Genomic DNA, 19221 nt, shown 5'->3' with positions numbered 1-19221 from the left:
GCGCAACTGTCACCCACCCATTGCGCACCCCTAAAATATTGTATACTTGATTATACACTATAAATACAACTTTATATATTTTATTAAGTATATTAGCAAAACTATTTACTCTAATATCATATTCTAACTTTCAATAGTAATTTTTTTAAGTTTGAAAATATGCTGAAGTTGCAACCCCGGCGCGATCACGGCGTGACCCCAGAAATAAGTGCGGGGAAAGGTTGCGCAACATACACGAACACGTCGTGCAGACTGTAAATTTCGTATCTTTCAGAATATACTGAAAAAAATGGTTTATTAATACTTTTGTAGATAAAATTAGACAAACACTTTATTGATCATTTCTTAAAAGATATTTCATACTTTTCAAGTTACGCCAAAGTCGCGACCCCCACGCGACTTCTAAAATGACCGCTAGCAAGATGCAAGCAGCCATCGTGTAGGATGCGCGACTTCTTTGTAATAGTTTAAGAAAAAAGAAAGAATGAATATAGTTTTCCTAACTATAAATTATTCTCAGCTTTTGTTTAATATATATATATATATTACCTACTTGCAGTCGCCAGTAAGTAGATATAGTTAGGACCAAGTTTCCATGGGAAGAAATTTTTTTGTATTGCTTGTAACTTTGATGTTGATAGATGAATCTTCATGAAATTGTCAAAACGTATTCTTTGTTCATATCAGCTCCGATGTTAAACGTTTGGGGGTGATTGGTCAAGGGGGGGGGCCGAGATAAAAGGGGGGTCCCAAACGTGTTTTCTCCATGTTCATTTCCATAGGAAACTTTAGACAAGGCTACAGGTCGAACGGGTGAACCGAATTACCCCAAATTCGGCAGGGAGAAGTGTCTTGGTCTATAAAGCACGCTTCTGTTTATATGATGTAAATCTGTTCAGTAGTTTTGGAGAAATATTGAAATTTACAGATATCGATATTTGGGAATTCTGCCATCTAATTGGCTGAGGCGTTACGAGCCCGAGCTTGCTGCTTATTGGTTGCGAGCGCTGCAAGTGGTTGCAACTAGGAAGTGTTGGCCGCCATTTTGTGATTCTGTTGAACCGAGTAAGGGGAAAAAAGGGCGAAAAAAGTAGGGAAGGAGCACTGTAACCTGTGTGGGGGAATGCAAAAGGAAGTAGTCACTCCTACCGGTCTGAAAGTGCTGTGTTGCTCAGAGTCACATGGTGCTGAGATGATATGCTGCTACACTAGGGTATTAAACCGAGAGCCTAAACCGCAAGCTTATTGCTGTAAAGTGATGTGGTCTGGTCGTTGTAGCACATGTGTGGAAGTAGTGTTAGTAGGCATTTATACCATACAGGAAGTGGAAGCGTACTACTGACCACTATTGTGCGTTTATACTATACCGGAAGCAGGAAGCGAAGTACTCACGCCTACTTGGGGCTCAAACCGAGGTGATTGCTGTAAAGGGATGGTGCTCTGGGCACTGTAGGATGCGTGTGCAAGTAGTGTTAGTAGGCATTTATACCATACAGGGAGTGGGAAGCGAACTACTGACCGCTGCCGTGTGTTTATACTATACCGGAAGCAAAGTGCTTACGCCTACCGGTGTGAAGACTCAGGGATGAAACCGAGCTGATTGCTTTAAAGTGATAGACTCTGGGCGCTGTAGGATACTAGCCACTGCAGTATAACTGTGTAAGTAGTGTTAGTATGCGTTTATAATATATAGGGAGTGGGTAGCGAACTACTCGCTCTTACTGGTCTGAAGACTCGGGGATTAAACCGTGAGCCAAAATCGTGAGCTCATTGCTGTAAAGTAATGTGCTCTGGGTGCTGTAGTATACCTATGGAAGTAGTGTTACTTTTTGTCTATATAATACAGGGAGTGGGAAGCCAACTACTCACCCCTACCTGTCTCAAGACTCCTGGGTGAAACCATGAGCTTATTGCTGTAAAGTCATGTGCTCTGTGTAGTATTCCAATGTAAGTTATAGTAAAATGTTAGTGTGTAATTCTACTAGAATGTAAGAATGTAATGTTAGAATGTAGGGCTGTCATGAGGGGAACCTTGGGGAGTTTGTTCACAGTGCTGGAGAAGACGGTTGCCTTGCTGTCTGCTCCTGTTAGTGGGTGTTTAGGGTGTCTTGTTTTCCTGCAATAAATCTACTTATCGGATCCACTGCTGTCTGCCTCTTCACTACATAAAGGTAGAAGGTAAAAAGAAGGCAGCACTCCCCAATATTTCAAAGTTCCTTGCGCTGTGCTGAAGACCTGTTTTCTTTGTGTAGCTGTATCTACTCATCCGAGGGTTGTCGGCTCATTGAACTATGTTATCCGACCTCTGGTAGGATTTATATTTTTAGATTTTGTGCTTCACTACACCCTGGTTGCTGTACTACATGTGTGTAAGTAGTGTTAGAATGCATTTATACTAACCAACGCAGCTCATACAATGTCCCGGGGTGTGCATCCGCGGGACATTTATGTTTGCTATTAGAGGGTGGGTGCATGTCTTCCACCCTGTGATAGCAAATCCTTGTTTGACTAGTTGAAGCCAGAGAAGTAAAACCTCGTACCGCTTTAATAGAGCGGATCCGGATGGTAATAATTGAGAGGAAAAAAAAAGAAGCGGGGTCTCACCCGTTCATTTAAATGAGACGGGGTCTCTATAGGACTGGGGATCTTATTGTCACATGTAAATTAAGTGCAGGAGGGCGCAGAGAGGTTTCGCAGCCTAGGGGCTCGCCACCTTTGCGGGTATTGTTTACTAATTGTTCGAGGGCTTTGAGGCCAACTGAATTCCAGGGATTGCCACCCTCTGGAATTTTATTTAAATATGCTGGGTGGGCCTCAGCAGTCCCTGAAGCCTCTGTGGTCCTAGGCAGTGCCTTATTGGTTCTGTAATCACATGGGCAGTACTCATGGTGTTATAAGTTGATACACTCATAGAACCCTTGCAGTTGTAGAATTACCAGGCTTCAATTGTGTAATAGTCTGTTGGTTTATATTTGGTAGGTGCACCACAAAATTACAAATGTTTTCCCTCATAACCTCCTATAAACAGACGATTTTCACAATATACGACAGACAACTGTTGTCAGAAAAAGAAGACCTATACACTCACTTATTTATTGGAAAAAAAGAACCTTTATTAAAGCAACACAAATAAATGGAAACGCAAGTTTATTAGAACAAACAACAGTATAACATGAAATGCGTGGGTGGGATTCCTCCGTAAGTAGCGTACAAAACCTGCAAGAAAAATATGAAACATTAGTATCCATGTGGAAGAGGAAAAGAAAGGTAGTCTGAATGAAAGGAAGATAGTGAGAATGGAAGGGAGAGGGAGTGGGTGGAAGGGAGAAGGAGAGGGAGAGTCAAAAGAACAGAGGGAGGAGGAGACAGAGCGTCGGCCTACTGCACCCAGCCCTCAGTGTTTACCTCCCGTCACCCGTTTGTCTAGGACGCTGAGGGCCGCAAGAAAGAGTGTGGTCCAGCAAGTCCTTAAAATGAAACATATGAATGAGGCAAGAGATTACATTATTAGCTACGGGAACATCGCTTGCCTAACCCTGTGCACCCAAGGGGCTGCACCCCAGCACCTTCCCCCGCACTGTGCTCAATTGTAGGTCCTGGGCACGAGGCTTCACTGATCACCTGCCACCATCGGTGTGTCCTACGATGTGTTGATGCAAGCTCCGTGTCCGGGATACCTTTGTAGGGTGGGAAAGCAGATCTCTAGTTGGGAGCGGTATCTTGATACCACAATGGAAGGCGTCAGAATTCCGAGGGCATCCTCACGGGGTGAGCACCAGCTCCGCCCATTTTGGCTCAATCAATTCAGTGTCTGAAAAGGGAGAAATAATTTAATGGTGGAAACGACTGGAGGTAAATGAAGGTTTATTTCAAGCTTAATAGAAAACACCAGTTGAGTGCATCCTTTGTTTTTGAAGTATGATCTACCAACTGTTAGTGGTAATCGTGGTTCAAAGAAGAGTTTGAGTGCAAGAGAATACACAAGGTTTGATAATGAAGGGTCGTTGAAGTTTGATAATGAAGGGTCGTTTAAGTTCCAGAAGGAGGAAGCGAGAAGAAATGGTCTGTTAATGGCTCCAACAATGCAAAACTTCGCTAACAAACTGACGGGCCGATCTTGACACCATTACTAAAGGTAGCCCAGGCCAAACTACTTCACTCAATTGCGTATGGCAGCGAAGCAATGCCGGGCAGAGACGCAAAGCAACTGGACAATATACAGGTCAAAGCCTACAGACAAATGTTCTGCCTTCCGAACTACACTTCTCCAGCACAAATAAGGCTAGAGTTTCAAGATCTTGCAAGACATGGGGTATATATCATCTGCTGGTTTAAGATTAGAAGTGCCCCCACTCACACGCTTAACCATCTGTTGTGACACGATGTACAGCACAGGGAGCACTCTCAAGCCAGAGACTATCTCCAGGTAGCCTCGGAATCTACAAAACTCAAGGAGCTATGGGTTGCCCAAACCGGCTATCATAACTTCAAAAAACTGGTCTGGAAGGCTATTAAACAAATTTCACTGGTGGAAGATAAGGGAACCTTCTCAAACAGCGCTTAGGCATGGATGACCCTTAACTCATATAAAGCACTTGCTCCCCAAACATACTTTAACCAGGGGTACCCTAAGGCAACAAAAATGAGGTTTATGAGGCACAGACTGGGAATTCTGCCTTGTGCTCAGCATCTTCCACCATGGCAAAGGCCACCAGCACAAGACACATGCAGACTGTGCAATGCAAGCAAGGCAATATATTACATCTAATCTGCCTATGGAAAGAAATGCTGCAAGCACTGCGGAATCTCCTAATAAAACTGTTTAACCTGAAAGGCATTCGCACTAGGAGGCAAGCTGTGTTACCCTGTCTAAACCCAGAAAACACCCAGCTAAACAGCCGACTAGTAAAATTCCTAACGATAGCCGAACAAAAATTGCATCTGATGGGAACACGTCCTAATAATGACCACTCCACGGACTGAACCCCTAACCACACTGGACCAATGCTTGCAACATGCAAATACACTTTGAACTACACCCCAACTAAGAACTGGGCTGTAACCAAACTGCTTTAGCACTAAGCCACTGAGGGCTACCTTTAAGTACATATATAATCTTGAGTTCTACTGTACAGAATAAAAAAACCATTTTATTGTTAATAGTGGAATGATTTTAATTAACTATGCTAAATGAAAATAAACTAAACTAAACAAGGTTAAATAATAATATGTTATCCCAACGTTCACATACAAAGGAACAGAGCGCATGCTAGAAGCATAATGTGCACGTGTAATGCAGTGGCGGAAACCTGCGTGCATGTACACTTAGTTATGAGCTCACTACAGTGCCCTAAAAGCCAACACCACATGTCTATAGGGCAGCGCTGCCCACTGGTTGAGGCCTATAGTACGGTCCAGCAGGTCCTTAAAATCAGACAGACATGTGACTGAATGAGGTCAGAGATAACATCATTACGCATGGCAACATCGCTTGTTCGCACTTGCGCACTCAGGCTGATGCACCCCACTCCTCCCGCAGCACTGTGCTCAACACATGTCTGTAGGGCAGCGCTGTCCACTGGCTCAGGCCTACAGTAGGGTCCAGCAGGTCTTTAAAATGAGACAGAGATGTGACTCAATGAGGTCAGACATCACATAATTACGCACTCAGGCTGATGCAGCCCACCCCTCCCTCACCACCAATTCTCAATTGGAGCCGCTTTGCACCCAGGCCCCACTTCTCACCTGCTGTCATTGTTGTGTGTGCAAACACTACGGGCAGCAGTGTTCACAATTCAGTTGCAGTGTTGATTGCAGAATGGTGTACACCTCATGGATCCCTTTCGAAATACGACAGGCAGTAGGGTTCACAATTTAGAGCCAGTGTTGATTGCTAGGATGGTGTACACCTCATGGATCCCTTTTTTTTTATAGCGCATTGTGATAAGCGAGTCGGGTGCTGCCATATCACCTGCGGCAGTGTGGAAGAACTGGGACATGTGGCGTTGTCGTTATCCTATTTATACGTATGCAAAGTGGGCTGGGCTTGTGTACGCCAGGCCAGCGTAGGGTTGTGAATAATTGTTCTGGGGATCTAGGCGTTGTTCAGTTCCTGCCTGGCCAGGAAGTGTACTTATGTGATTCTTTTGCAGTTTTGACGTCGCAGAATGCCCAATTTACATTATTGTAGCATGTATCAGAATTGCGGCAACTATCGCTAATGAGATGCTGTTTGAAAAGATTGAATGGCGAACATCACATGTCGTTGTCAAGGTTGTGGATATGCGCAGACACTCATGTCAATATTGTGCGCTATTATTAAAAGTGTTGCTATCGTGAAGCGTACACATGTGAATGTGCTCGGATGGAGGGAGGATCAGCAGTGAGGCTATGTCATACACAGTGATAACGCTCATCAAGCAATGTATGTCAAACGTGAATCTGAAAGTCTCACATATAACACACTACTTTATTGGTAAAGCCTGACAACAGAGCGTACAGCAATACAAATCTACTCATTACTGTTTACTATTTGTCACATGTGATCTAGGATGTGCACTCTGCACATGGCTGATGATACTTCTTTTAGCCGCAAATACCTAGGCCGAAAAGCAGTACAATAATGTGCATACACACACACACCAGGGGCATTGTGTAACACACATTTGTTTTTTGATGTAACGTTTGAGATGCATGGCCATCACATGTGGAAGGCTAATGTACAGACCCTGAATATTGATTAAGATGATCATTGCATGTTGTGTGTAGTATAATATATGTGTATACAGCAAAAAACTTCAAAAAAGGTCTCTAAGCAGAAGAGATGTCTCTCATCAAACGCTGTAGAGAGAATGACTAAAATGGGTGGGGTTGTCCAACTATTACAATGGGAAATGTTATGAAGCAATCAAAAGCTTTTTTTAAGGTCACATGGCAATCATGCACCGAGCGTGCATGCCATCACTGATGACATCATCCACGTGAAAATCTGATGCATATACTGATGCCCTAATATAAACTTTGATACATGCACTCTAAAATACAAACTACTATTTTTGAAACCATACACGCAACAATGCCAGATACTATATACCACCCACTATTTCCTAGGTCTGTACACACATGCAGTCACTTAAACATGCAGTTACTCATCAATACAGTACTATAATATGCACTCATACACCTATACTTACAGTAACACTCCACCACTCAGCCATAGAGTTACTCACACACCTAGTCAGTCATGCAAAGAATCAATCAAATACGAATTTACTCATGCATACAGTTATACATACCAATTCCATTATTTATACACACACCACATCAATTATTTACGCAGATAACCAAAAAAAATACTGTCTTATACAATCACTGATACAAGCAGACACTCATTCATACACCCACTCTTCAAATAATTTACTCTCACGTAACGTCATTTATATATTCCAACACTCACATATACTGCCTTAAAACATATGTAGTTACTCACACATATACCACTGAGACACTCATTCACTCAACAACACACCCATACACACACTAACTCACCCATACAGCCCTTACCAGATGCACTTTTGAATCCATACAACCAGTGAATCACCCACTCAGACATCTATGCACAGAGTCACACACCCTCCCACCCACCCAGACACTCAGCACCCATACAGATACTCAGACAACAAATCAATAACCCATGTAGACACTCATGTAGCTACTCACTAACCCATGCAGCCGCTTACGCACCAACTGAGAGGCTAATACAGACTTTCACACAGTTTAGTCACTAACCCATGCATTCAGTAAGACACGTTCAATCACTCACTTATACAGTCAGTCACACACCTACTAAATATTCAATTCAGGCACTTGTAAATCCACTCATTCTTTAATACACCTTGGCACAGATATCTTAAACTTTCCAGAAACACACATCCACTGGATGATGTCATCACTGATGTCATCAGTGATGTAATTTGAGATGTAATCAGTGATGTCACTGACCATGTCATGAGTGATGTAATATGTGACGTCATAACCAGTGCATTGCGGACACGCTAGTTATAGTAAGCTCAACTAACTATAACAGGCGAATGTCTCTGGTTTTATATGAGTCAAATGTTCATCTAATTATAAAGTCCCTGAAACCTATGTTTTTTAGTGAATATATATATATATATATATATATATATATATATATATATATATCAAGTCAATAAAAAAACATAGGATTGAGGCTTAGCAATTAGCATTTAAAACAGCTATACAATTCACTGAAAAATCATAGGTTTCAGGGACGTTATAGTTAGAAATTAGCATTAAAAAACCTTTAAAATTCACTGAAAAAAACATAGGTTTCATGGACGTTAGAGTTATAAATTAGCATCTAAAAAACCTTTGAAATTCACTGAAAAAGCCATAGGTTTCAGTGACATTATAGTTAGTTGGACATTTCACTCGTACAAAACCAGAGAAGTTAGAGTTAGTTGACTAACTACTTGTGCGCCCGCAATGCACTGCTGATAACGTCACATACTACATCACTCTTGACATGGTCAGTGACATCACTGATGACATCACTGATGACATCTCAAATTACATCACTGATGACATCATCCACGTGATAATCTGACACACCTTCTCACTCCCTAACCACATAATCTTTGATACACACACTCTAAAATGCAGACCACCATTTTCACACCCATAGACACATCAATACCAGTTACTACATACCCATTCATTAATTCCTAGGTCTACACACACATCCACTCATTCACACATACAGTCGGTCATACATGCAATCACTCATCAATACAGAACTATCATATGCACTCATACACCTATACATACACTCACACACCATCACTCATCCATAGATTTACTCACAAACCTAGTCAGTAAAGAAACTATCACACACCAATTTACTTGCCTATACAGTCATACACACACCACTGCACTTCTTTATACAGATACTAACACATACTTACTCTCTTAAATAATCACTCATAGAAATACACACTCATCCATACAGCCACTCTTGCAATCACTCACTCTCACATATAGTTATTTATAAACTCCATCACTCACATATACTGCTCACATATACTGCTTTAAAACATATGTAGTTACTCACACATGCACCACTGAGACATCCATTCACTCACCAAAACACCCATACACGAACTCAGCCACCCATACAACCCTTCACAGATGCACCCTTGAACCCATACACCCAGTGAATTACCCACTCACACAGCTATACACAGAGTCATACCCCCCTGCCCACCCACACAGATACGAAAGGGTTTAATACATTTTTTGCCAGTCTTACAAACTGACAAAGATGTGGCTGACAGTGTAGAAACCTTTCACCAGATCATGTTTAGAAAAGCAAAATCTCTGATGAATACATTATGTAGAGCTGTAGAGCCATCTGCAAGGAAAAACTCAGGAATACAGGTATTCTACACATGTCAGAGCTTTAAAGCCTGTAAAAACAGCAAGAACTGCAAAGAATGCAAACTATCCCCCGAATGCAAGCCATACCAGATTAACAAACCCACGTCATGCAATACTGAATATGCATGTATAACCCATACACCCAGTGAATTACCTACTCACACATCTATGTAGAGTCATACCACCCACCCACACAGACACTCAATCACCTGCACAGATACTCAGACAACCAATCAATAACCCATACAGACAGTCATGTAGCTACTCACCAAACCATGCAGCCATTTATACACCAATAGACAGACTGATACAGACATTATAGTTAGGAATTGGCATTTAAAAAACCTTTGAAATTCACTAAAAAACCATAGGTTTCAGGGATGTTATAGTTAGTTGGACTTTTGCGTCATACAAAACCAGAGAAATTCGCCTGTTATAGTTAGTTGAGCTAACTATAACTAGCGCGCCCACAATGCACTACTGATGATGTCACATAATATATCACTCATGACATGGTCAGTGACATCACTGATGACATCTCAAATGACATCACTGATGACATAACTGAAGCCATCATCCAGTGAATGTGTGTTTCTGTAAAGTTGAAATATTTTTCATATATATCTATTTATCATATATATCTATGACAAGGTGTATTGAAGAATGAGTGGAATTTCAAGGGCCCGAACGGATTATTTAGTAGGTGCACGACTGACTGCATAACTGAGTAATTGAACATGTTTTACTGAATGCATGGGTTAAACTGTGTGACCGTCTGTATTAGTCTCTCAGTTGGTGTGTAAGCGGCTGCATGGGTTAGTGAGTAGCTACATGAGTGTCTATATGAGGTATTGATTTGTTGTCTGAGTATTTGTATTGGTGTCTGTGTGTGGGTGGGTGGGGGGTGTGACTCTGTGCATAGATGTCTGAGTGGGTGATTCACTGGTTGTATGGATTCAAATGTGCATCTGGGAAGGGCTGTATGGGTGAGTTGGTGTGTGTATGGGTGTGTTGGTGAGTGAATGAATGTGTCAGTGGTGTATGTTTGAGAATCTACATATGTTTTAAGACAGTATATGTGAGTGTTGGAGTATATAAATGACTATACGTGAGAGTAAGTTATTTGAAATGGGTGTATAAATAAGTGTGTGCTTGTATCAGTGATTTTTTGGGGATCGTCAAGGTATGCGTAACGCGTGATTTAAAAAAAAAAAAATTGGGGGGGCCTTGGGGAACCTTTGGGGGACCCCCTATGCAGGCCTAGGGGGTCAGGGTGTTTCTACCCTGCCCCCTTTTCACGTTTCTTTTTCTGTTTTCTTGTGCCTCGGTTCTACCGAGGCACAAGATGGCTGCCAACACTTCCTGGTTTGGAGTGTTGACAGACAGTTGACAGCCAATCAGCATGCAAGCTCTTGCTCGGGAAGGTACGCTTACTGAACAGACTTCTGAAATCTGTGCCTAGATATCGCTATGATTCTACTTTTTATTTTCTCAGGAACTACTGAACTGATTTACAACATTTACCAAAAAGCACAATCTGTGAACCGAACTCTACCTCTCTGACAAATTTGGTGTAATTTCATTCAGCCGTTCGGGCTGTAGCCCTGGCTAAAGGTCTCTATGGAAAATTGCATGGGGAAAACATGTTTTGAGACCCCCCTTTTTTCTCGGCCCCCACTTCAATGATCACCCCCGAACTTTCAGGGAAGGAGCGGAGCCGAGGAGGCCATTTTCTCGGAGAAATTCACGAAGATTCGTCCACCAGCGTCACAGTTATTCCAAATAGATTGTTGCAGATTCTAGATATATATATATTTTTTTTCTTTTGATTTTCTCAGGAACTACTGGAGAGATTTACACCATTTGAGCAAAAGCGTGATCTGCGAATCAGACTCTACCATTTTGCCAAATTTCTTGTAATTCCGTTCAGCAGTTCGGGCTGTAATCGTGTCTAATCGTCTAATGGAAAATAACATGGGGAAAACACGTTTTGGGACCCCCTTTTTTCTCAGCCACCACTTGACAAATCCCCCAAAACTTTCATGGAAGGAGCGGAGCAGAGCGGGCCATCTTCTTTGAGAAATTTGTGAAGATTCATCAACCGGCACCAAAGTTATTCCCAATAGAATGTTGCGGATTTCCTATGGAATCTAGGTCCTAAGTATATATGTTTGCCATAAGTTGGCAGGGTATGCTCAGACGTGAGTCCCTAGCTCACTTTGCTACTGGATTCAAGCAAGCCTGGCTGAAGACGGCTGAAATGCTAGAAACCGGTCCTCGGAAGCTTGTTTCCGGTCCAAGGAAGGCATGGCTTGACAGTTCGGGCTGGACTGTTCCCATGAGGTACAGGACCAGACTGATTTGCATATGGCCAGGTCTGAACTGGGGTGGCAGAGTGGGCTAAAGAACGGTGATGGATTAAACCCAGATCTGTTGACTGGGTGTGAGTGTTTGATTGGTTCAGATGCTCCGTCCTTCCCACCCCCTTTTGTACCGCTTGGTTCGCCATAAGTTGGCAGGGTATGCTCAGACGTGAGTCCCTTGCTCACTTTGCCACTGGATTCAAGCAAGTCTGGCTGAAGACGGCTGAAATGCCAGAAACCAGTCCTAGAAAGCTTGTTTCCGGTCCAGGGAAGGCATGGCTTGGCAGTTCGGGCTGGACTGTTCCCATGAGGCACAGGGTCAGACTGATTGGCATATGGCCATGTCTGAACTGGGGTGGCAGAGTGGGCTAAAGAACGGTGATGGATTAAACCCAGATCTGTTGACTGGGTGTGAGTGTTTGATTGGTTCAGATGCTCCGTCCATTGCCACCCCCTTTTGTACCACTTTGTTCGCCATAAGTTGGCAGGGTATGTTCAGACGTGAGTCCCTTGTTCACTTTACCACTGGATTCAAGCAAGCCTGGATGAAGACGGCTGAAATACCAGAAACCGGTCATAGGAAGCTTGTTTCCGGTCCAGGAAAGGCATGACTTGGTAGTTAGGGCTGGACTGTATCCATGAGGCACAGGGTCAGACTGATTTGCATATGGCCATGTCTGAAATGGGGTGGCAGAGTGGGCTAAAAAACGGTGATGGATTAAACCCAGATCTGTTTACTGGGTGTGAGTGTTTGATTGGTTCAGATGCTCCGTCCATCACCACCCCCTTTGTACCGCTTTGTTCGCCATAAGTTGGCTGGGTATGCTCAAACGTGGGTCCCTTGCTCACTTTGCCACTGGATTCAAGCAAGCCTGGCTGAAGATGACCGAAATACCAGAAATCATTCCTAGGAAGCTTGTTTCCAGTCCAGGGAAGGCATGGGTTGGCAGTTCGGGCTGGACTGTTCCCATGAGGCACAGGGTCAGACTGATATGCATATGGCCATGTCTGAACTGGGGTGGCAGAGTGGGCTAAAGAACGGTGATGGATTAAACCCAGATCTGTTGACTGGGTGTGAGTGTTTGATTGGTTCAGATGCTCCGTCCATCACCACCCCCTTTTCTACCGCTTTGTTCACCATAAGTTGGCAGGGTACGCTCAAACGTGAGTCCCTTGCTCACTTTGCCACTGGATTCAAGCAAGTCTGGCTGAAGACGGCTGAAATGCCAGAAACCGGTCCCAGGAAGCTTGTTTCCGGTCCAGGGAAGGCATGGGTTGGCAGTTCGGGCTGGACTGTTCCCATGAGGCACAGGGTAAGACTGATTTGCATATGGCCATGTCTGAAGTGGGGTGGCAGAGTAGGCTAAAGAACGGTGATGGATTAAATCCAGATCTGTTGACTGGGTGTGAGTGTATGAATGGTTCAGATGCTCCGTCCATCACCACCCCCTTTTGTACCACTTTGTTCGCCATAAGTTGACAGGGTATGCTCAAACGTGAGTCCCTTGCTCACTTTGCCACTGGATTCAAGCAAGCCTGGCTGAAGACGGCTGAAATGCCAGAAACCAGTCCCAGGAAGCTTGTTTCCGGTCCAGGGAAGGCATGGCTTGGCAGTTTGGGCTGGACTGTTCCCATGAGGCACAGGGTCAGACTGATTTGCATATGGCCATGTCTGAACTGGGGTGGCAGAGTGGGCCAAGAACGGTGATGGATTAAACCCAGATCTGTTGATTGGGTGTGAGTGTTTGATTGGTTCAGATGCTCCGACCATCACCACCCCCTTTTGTACCGCTTTGTTCGCCATAAGTTGGCAGGGTATGCTCAAACGTGAGTCTCTTGCTCAATTTGCCACTGGATTCAAGCAAGCCTGGCTGAAGACGGGTGAAATGCCAGAAACCGGGCCTAGGAAGCTTGTTTCCGATCCAGGGAAGGCATGGATTGGCAGTTCGGGCTGGACTGTTCCCATGTGGCAGAGGGTCAGACTGATTTGCATATGGCCATGTCTGAACTGGGGTGGCAGAGTGGGCTAAAGAAAAGTGATGGATTAAACCCAGATCTGTTGACTGGGTGTGTGTGTTTGATTGGTTCAGATGCTCCGTCCATTACCACCCCCTTTGTATCGCTTCCTTCCTCAGGGAGCAGGGCAATCCTTCAAGCAACAGGGCAGCAGAGCTGCAGCGCAGCAGGGCAGCAGTGGAGTGGGAGGGTCCTTCTTCTAAGTCTTCCACAGGTTTAGAAGTGATCTGATGAGTTGTTCAATTAGTCCAATATTTATACCTTTTGCCGGCTTTTGAAATGAGAGGACTCCGTACGCTGCCCCCACATCTGGCTCTGGAAAGTTTTCCACTCCCCTCTCAAGGCACTGAGAAGTTAGGGTAATAAAAGGCCTCTGTCAAGTTCCTTTGCGTGTGTGCGCTGGAGGAAGACTTTTGAAATGTATGAGGGGCAGGGAAAAGCTCTCACCCTACCATCTTAGCATAATGGGTCATGTAGTTCCCATTTTTTTTATCACTGTCTGGGAGGAATACACAAACACCAACATGCAAATATAGTCATGAGACCCAGAACCCAGGCAGCAGGCACTAAATTGGCAGGACAAAAAAATGTCAACTTTCTAAAAGTGGTATTTTCAGAATGATGGCTTAAAATCTGACGTAACCATAAAAGATGGTATTAAAGTAACATGAAAACATGCAGAGTTTTTATAAAGCAGTCTTTACGCATTTAACTTTAGGGTGGGAAGAGAGAAGGAAACAATACAATGACATACCCGCATTGAATATTTACCTGAAATGGTGTGAAGAACTAACCCTGGCCACGGGTCAGTTTAAAGGACAGAACCCCGAAAGTGCAGGCACCATAAAGGCAAGCAGGTGCAGATCAGAATCAAGACAGGTAAAGCCAAATTGGATCAGGACAGGACCACCAAGGACTAAGACCAGCACCCGCAGTTAAAGTTTCATCGCCTGCGTTACTCCCTCTATGCAGCTAACAGCCAGAACCCGGTAAGAATTATCGATTTCTCCGACAAAGTGCTTCTCCAGCACTTCAGCTCTCAAACCCCGATCTGGCTTCTGAACATTCTGACAGAGGGCTCCGCCAGCACCTCTGCTCCCGATCACCTATTGAGTGGGTTGGATAAGTGACAGTTCAGCTATTCGGACAAGTCGGACAAATTAACTAGCTAAGCCTACTCTAGTTATACTATTTTCCAGGTCAGTGTACCACCCCCCAATGTTGCAAGTTTAAGGACCCCTCAATTTTTATTGGACAAGAAGAGAGGAGAGGTCATCACACCATACCAAAATTAAACTTTTCTTGATGATATTAAAATTAACGTTCCCGCCCATAATTTTATTTTCCCATGCACTTTTATTCCACCCGGCAATGAATGTATCAATCAGCAACAATAGTGTTCAGTATTGTACAGTCCAGCATCCTCTCCTGGGGTTGAAAGTTCATGCTCCCAGGCACATCTTCTAGTGTACTGTAAGCTTGGCTGTGGTTCAATGACAAATGACTTAATCGCCTTCTGGAGTTTAACATGCGCAGTGTGGGTTTTCAAGATGGAGTAATAGCACCTCCCAGGCCCAAGATTATCGTTACATGAAAAAATAGAAAGAAACAATTTTAGAGCACAGAATAAATGAATGCACTGTATACCACTTATCTCTACCCTATCCCATTACTTTATTTTTAACTATTGCGTTAGACTTAAGCAGAACGAACAGCTTAGCAAAAGAAGCAGTGCAAGCTTCTTGCATGTGAGGACATGGAGCAGCCATCTTAGTTGTAGTGCGCAGAAGCAAAAGATTCCCTTCAAAAGCAGGGAGTATTTCATGTCACATGAGTGTGACAGACGCATGCGCAGTAAGAAATTCCACATAGCAGCAGCCATATTAATGGAAGCGGATTATCGTTAGTAAAAGCACTTATGCAAGCTTCACTTAGATGTCATGTAATGCAATATTAATAGGACAAACATGTTGATTAGTACATTAACGTTATGTCGAGAAGACTGAATACAAGCAAGTCGCATTACGTGCGAATCCTTGCTCCATCAATCCCCTCTTTGATGATATTTAATATCATCACCAATTAATGAAACAGATGCCAACATTTCACATTTCACCCAGCTCGATTTCTTCAAACTTTCTATTTTGTTTCTTTTCATTGTCTGTGTGAAAGTTTTTCACTTTCTTGTATATATTTCCATTAAACTCTTCTAATTCAAGCTAATCAATATTTCTCTTTTTCCCTCTCTTATTTACTGTATATGTCTTTTTGTGCTTCCGACATTTGCAACAAATTATTATCCCTAAAATCAGTAGGCCTGTTCCCACCATTGGCATCAGTATTCTACCTACAAAACTTTTTCCTACATTAGAAAGCCAACTACCTATAGAGGAGAGACCATCAGTAAGTCTCTTCCATGCACTATCAACCTCCAGTGGTTTGAGCTCTTTTTCCAAATGTGTGATATTTCTTACATACCCTGTAATTTCAACACTTTTGTCAGGTATGTAAGTGCAACAATGTTGCGCTTTCAACATTCTACAGACTCCGTCCTCTTTTGCTAATAATAATAATGTCGATTTTGTAAAACCTTTGATCCGATCGCAACCAATTCGGTATTGACCATTAAGAACCCTCCAGCAGTATCAGTCGATAACCGATCCACTACTGTTGACAATTTGCAAATTCTTTGCATATTCAGAGCCACTCCCACTGTAGGTATCAATGCACTAAATATATCACCTACTATTTCTCCAAAACTAGCTCTTTTGCTACGTATTAATCCATTAGTTTCTTCATTGTTTCCAGTGATTCTGTTTACATGATATATCTTTGGGAATACTATTCCAAAATAGCAGCTCCCATATCAATGATCTGGCAGTTTGTAATCAGCCTTGTTTCCGCATATAAAATAAATTCCAGGAAACACAGGTTCAGTTCCATCTTTGAAACCCCAACCCACAATTACCTTAGAATTGTGTTCACATTCACTGGAACCAATGAATATATTGTTATAATAACTAGTTCTTTCTCTATGGATACAGAGTTGCCCCTTCTTTACCGAAATCCAGCAACATAGCAGCCTGAGTCTTGCCATTTGGGGTGAACCCTATATTTTCAGCCCATTTAGGAATTTAAAATTCTTATCATTGGACTTACTTTGGAAATTCTCTCTCCTTTTCTCAGCCATATTTAAAACAATTTTCTCTTTTTCACGTAATAAGCATATTAAATTATTCGTGTGTGCCTCAGCTATATCTATTGTACCTATTGTTAGAAAGTATTCACCCATATAACGTGTTACATCACTCTTAGTATGTACAGGATTCATGTTACTATGTATAGAAAGTTCAGAAAATATCACATCTGAATTAGAATGGTAATACTGCAAAGGTCCTTTCTTATAGAATAAACTAGCTAAAATACTACATGAAATACCATATGTTAGTGTTAAATGATGGTAAGTCACACATTTGGCTACCGAAGTAGGTAACTTCATACAAACATAGCAATCTTCTATTTCCATAGCTTCGACATAGTGTACTAATAGGTTTGCAAATACATTTATGTGAGTTCTGTTTTTAATTCCAGTATAATGTAGTCTTTCCTCATCTGATGTTTCTAAATCTACCTTCTGTTGTTTAATACTAAGTGCTTTCCCTTGTGTATCTATTTATCTAGATGTATCTACAGTTTGTAGCACATTAGTATTATTCTTCATGTCTCTACTCATTATGTAAGGAATAGCTATTGTCAGTCCTAACCATAGTATGAGTACTATCGCTATACTACATGTGCATATTCTACAGCATGTTTTTAAACAGTTTCTTTTCGGTCTTCCATTAACAGTATGATCAGCCATTTCTGACCAAGGAGACTTAACCCCTCTTTGTAGGTTTTACACAGTTTTTTACCCTGTGAAATTTTCAAGTGGGTTTCACTTCTCCGTCAGTCTGATCAGCAATCAATTCTTCATCACTTTCGTCACCTATTTCTAAGTTTTCGAAATCTTAAAGGACGATGTAAGTCCATTCAGGACCTCTGAATTTGTTATTCTGTCTTTTAAGTCGTGGTCCTCTCCTTCTTGGATGTACTGTAGATTGTTCAGTTTGACTTGTTATTTCATTTACTTGTTCTGGTTATTCATTTATTGTCTTTCGACGAAATCTCAGCCTTTTGACAAACCTAGGTCACTTGTCTCCTTCTCTGAGCCTTTTTGCTGGCACTGTGCTCTGCTCTTCTTCAAGTGTTCTCTTATTTTCATTCAGTTGTGGCACATCTATTTCAATGCTGTCTTCTGTATCCCTCTCTATCTGACTAGGTCCAGGTCTTATTTCTGTTTCTTCTGCCTGGTTACTAATCTGGCCTTGTTCAGGTATCTGATGAATTTGACTTTGATTTCTTTCACCTTCTTCTTCCTGAACACATTTTTCTACTCCTATCTGGCCCTGCTCAAGCTCCGCGAACCCTTGATTTTCTTCTGCCTGAGCTCTCGTCCTATTACCTATCTGTCCCTCCTCAGACTCAAGAGTTCTTGGTGGAGTGTCGTTTGTCTGAGTAGTCTGATCTTTCCTTATCTGTTCTTCCTCAGAATTACTACTAGCTTGAATTTCTGTAATCTGAGTATGCTCTTCTAGTCATATCTCATCCTCACTATCACTCTGACTGTCTAGATAAGTTTGACTTCTAGTTCTCACGTATTCTGCAGGTATGTCAACTACTGGAATCCAATCATCATGACTGGTGCTTGGTTGTTCCTCTTCAGCTACTTCAGAATAGATATCTTGAGACCCCTCACCTGCACAACATTCAGCTTCACTTTCATCAGGTTCAGTAATTTTTCTTTTTGTGACTGGCATGGATCCAGTGTGGAACTCCTTCGCACTTTACAGCTGTGGTGGTAATCAAAATTACTTGTCGTGGTTTTCCCCACCTCGGTGCAAGGCAAGATTTTCAAGTGTGTTTCTTTAGCACTACCCAATCACCTGGGTTCAGGTCATGTGCTGGAGTTGCTTGTCTGGTGACAGCGTCTTCCCCAACCTGGTGAGAGATAGAACGCACTTGGTCAGCCAGTTTTTTGCAGTACTCCAGTACTAAATCATCAGATATATTTAACAGCTTGTGTCCTGGCACCCATGCTTGCCCATTGCTCTTCCCATTAGTATTTCATGAGGACTCAAGCCTGTGTTCCGGTCTGGAATACTTCTGAGTCCCATCAGAACAAGAGGTAAAGCATTGGCCTAACGGCTAGGGCACTCAACCTCGGACCTGGGGATCTGGGTTCGAGTCTCGGTAATGACACCAAAATCTCCTGTGACTCTGGGCAAATCACTTAATCTCCCAGTGCCTAAAATGAAAGTGTGTCCTTATGTAACGTAACTGG

The sequence above is a fragment of the Lissotriton helveticus genome, chromosome 4_1 (genome assembly GCF_964261635.1).
Source record: "Lissotriton helveticus chromosome 4_1, aLisHel1.1, whole genome shotgun sequence".
Classification (NCBI taxonomy): domain Eukaryota; kingdom Metazoa; phylum Chordata; class Amphibia; order Caudata; family Salamandridae; genus Lissotriton; species Lissotriton helveticus.
Note: the sequence above shows the minus strand (reverse complement) of the source record.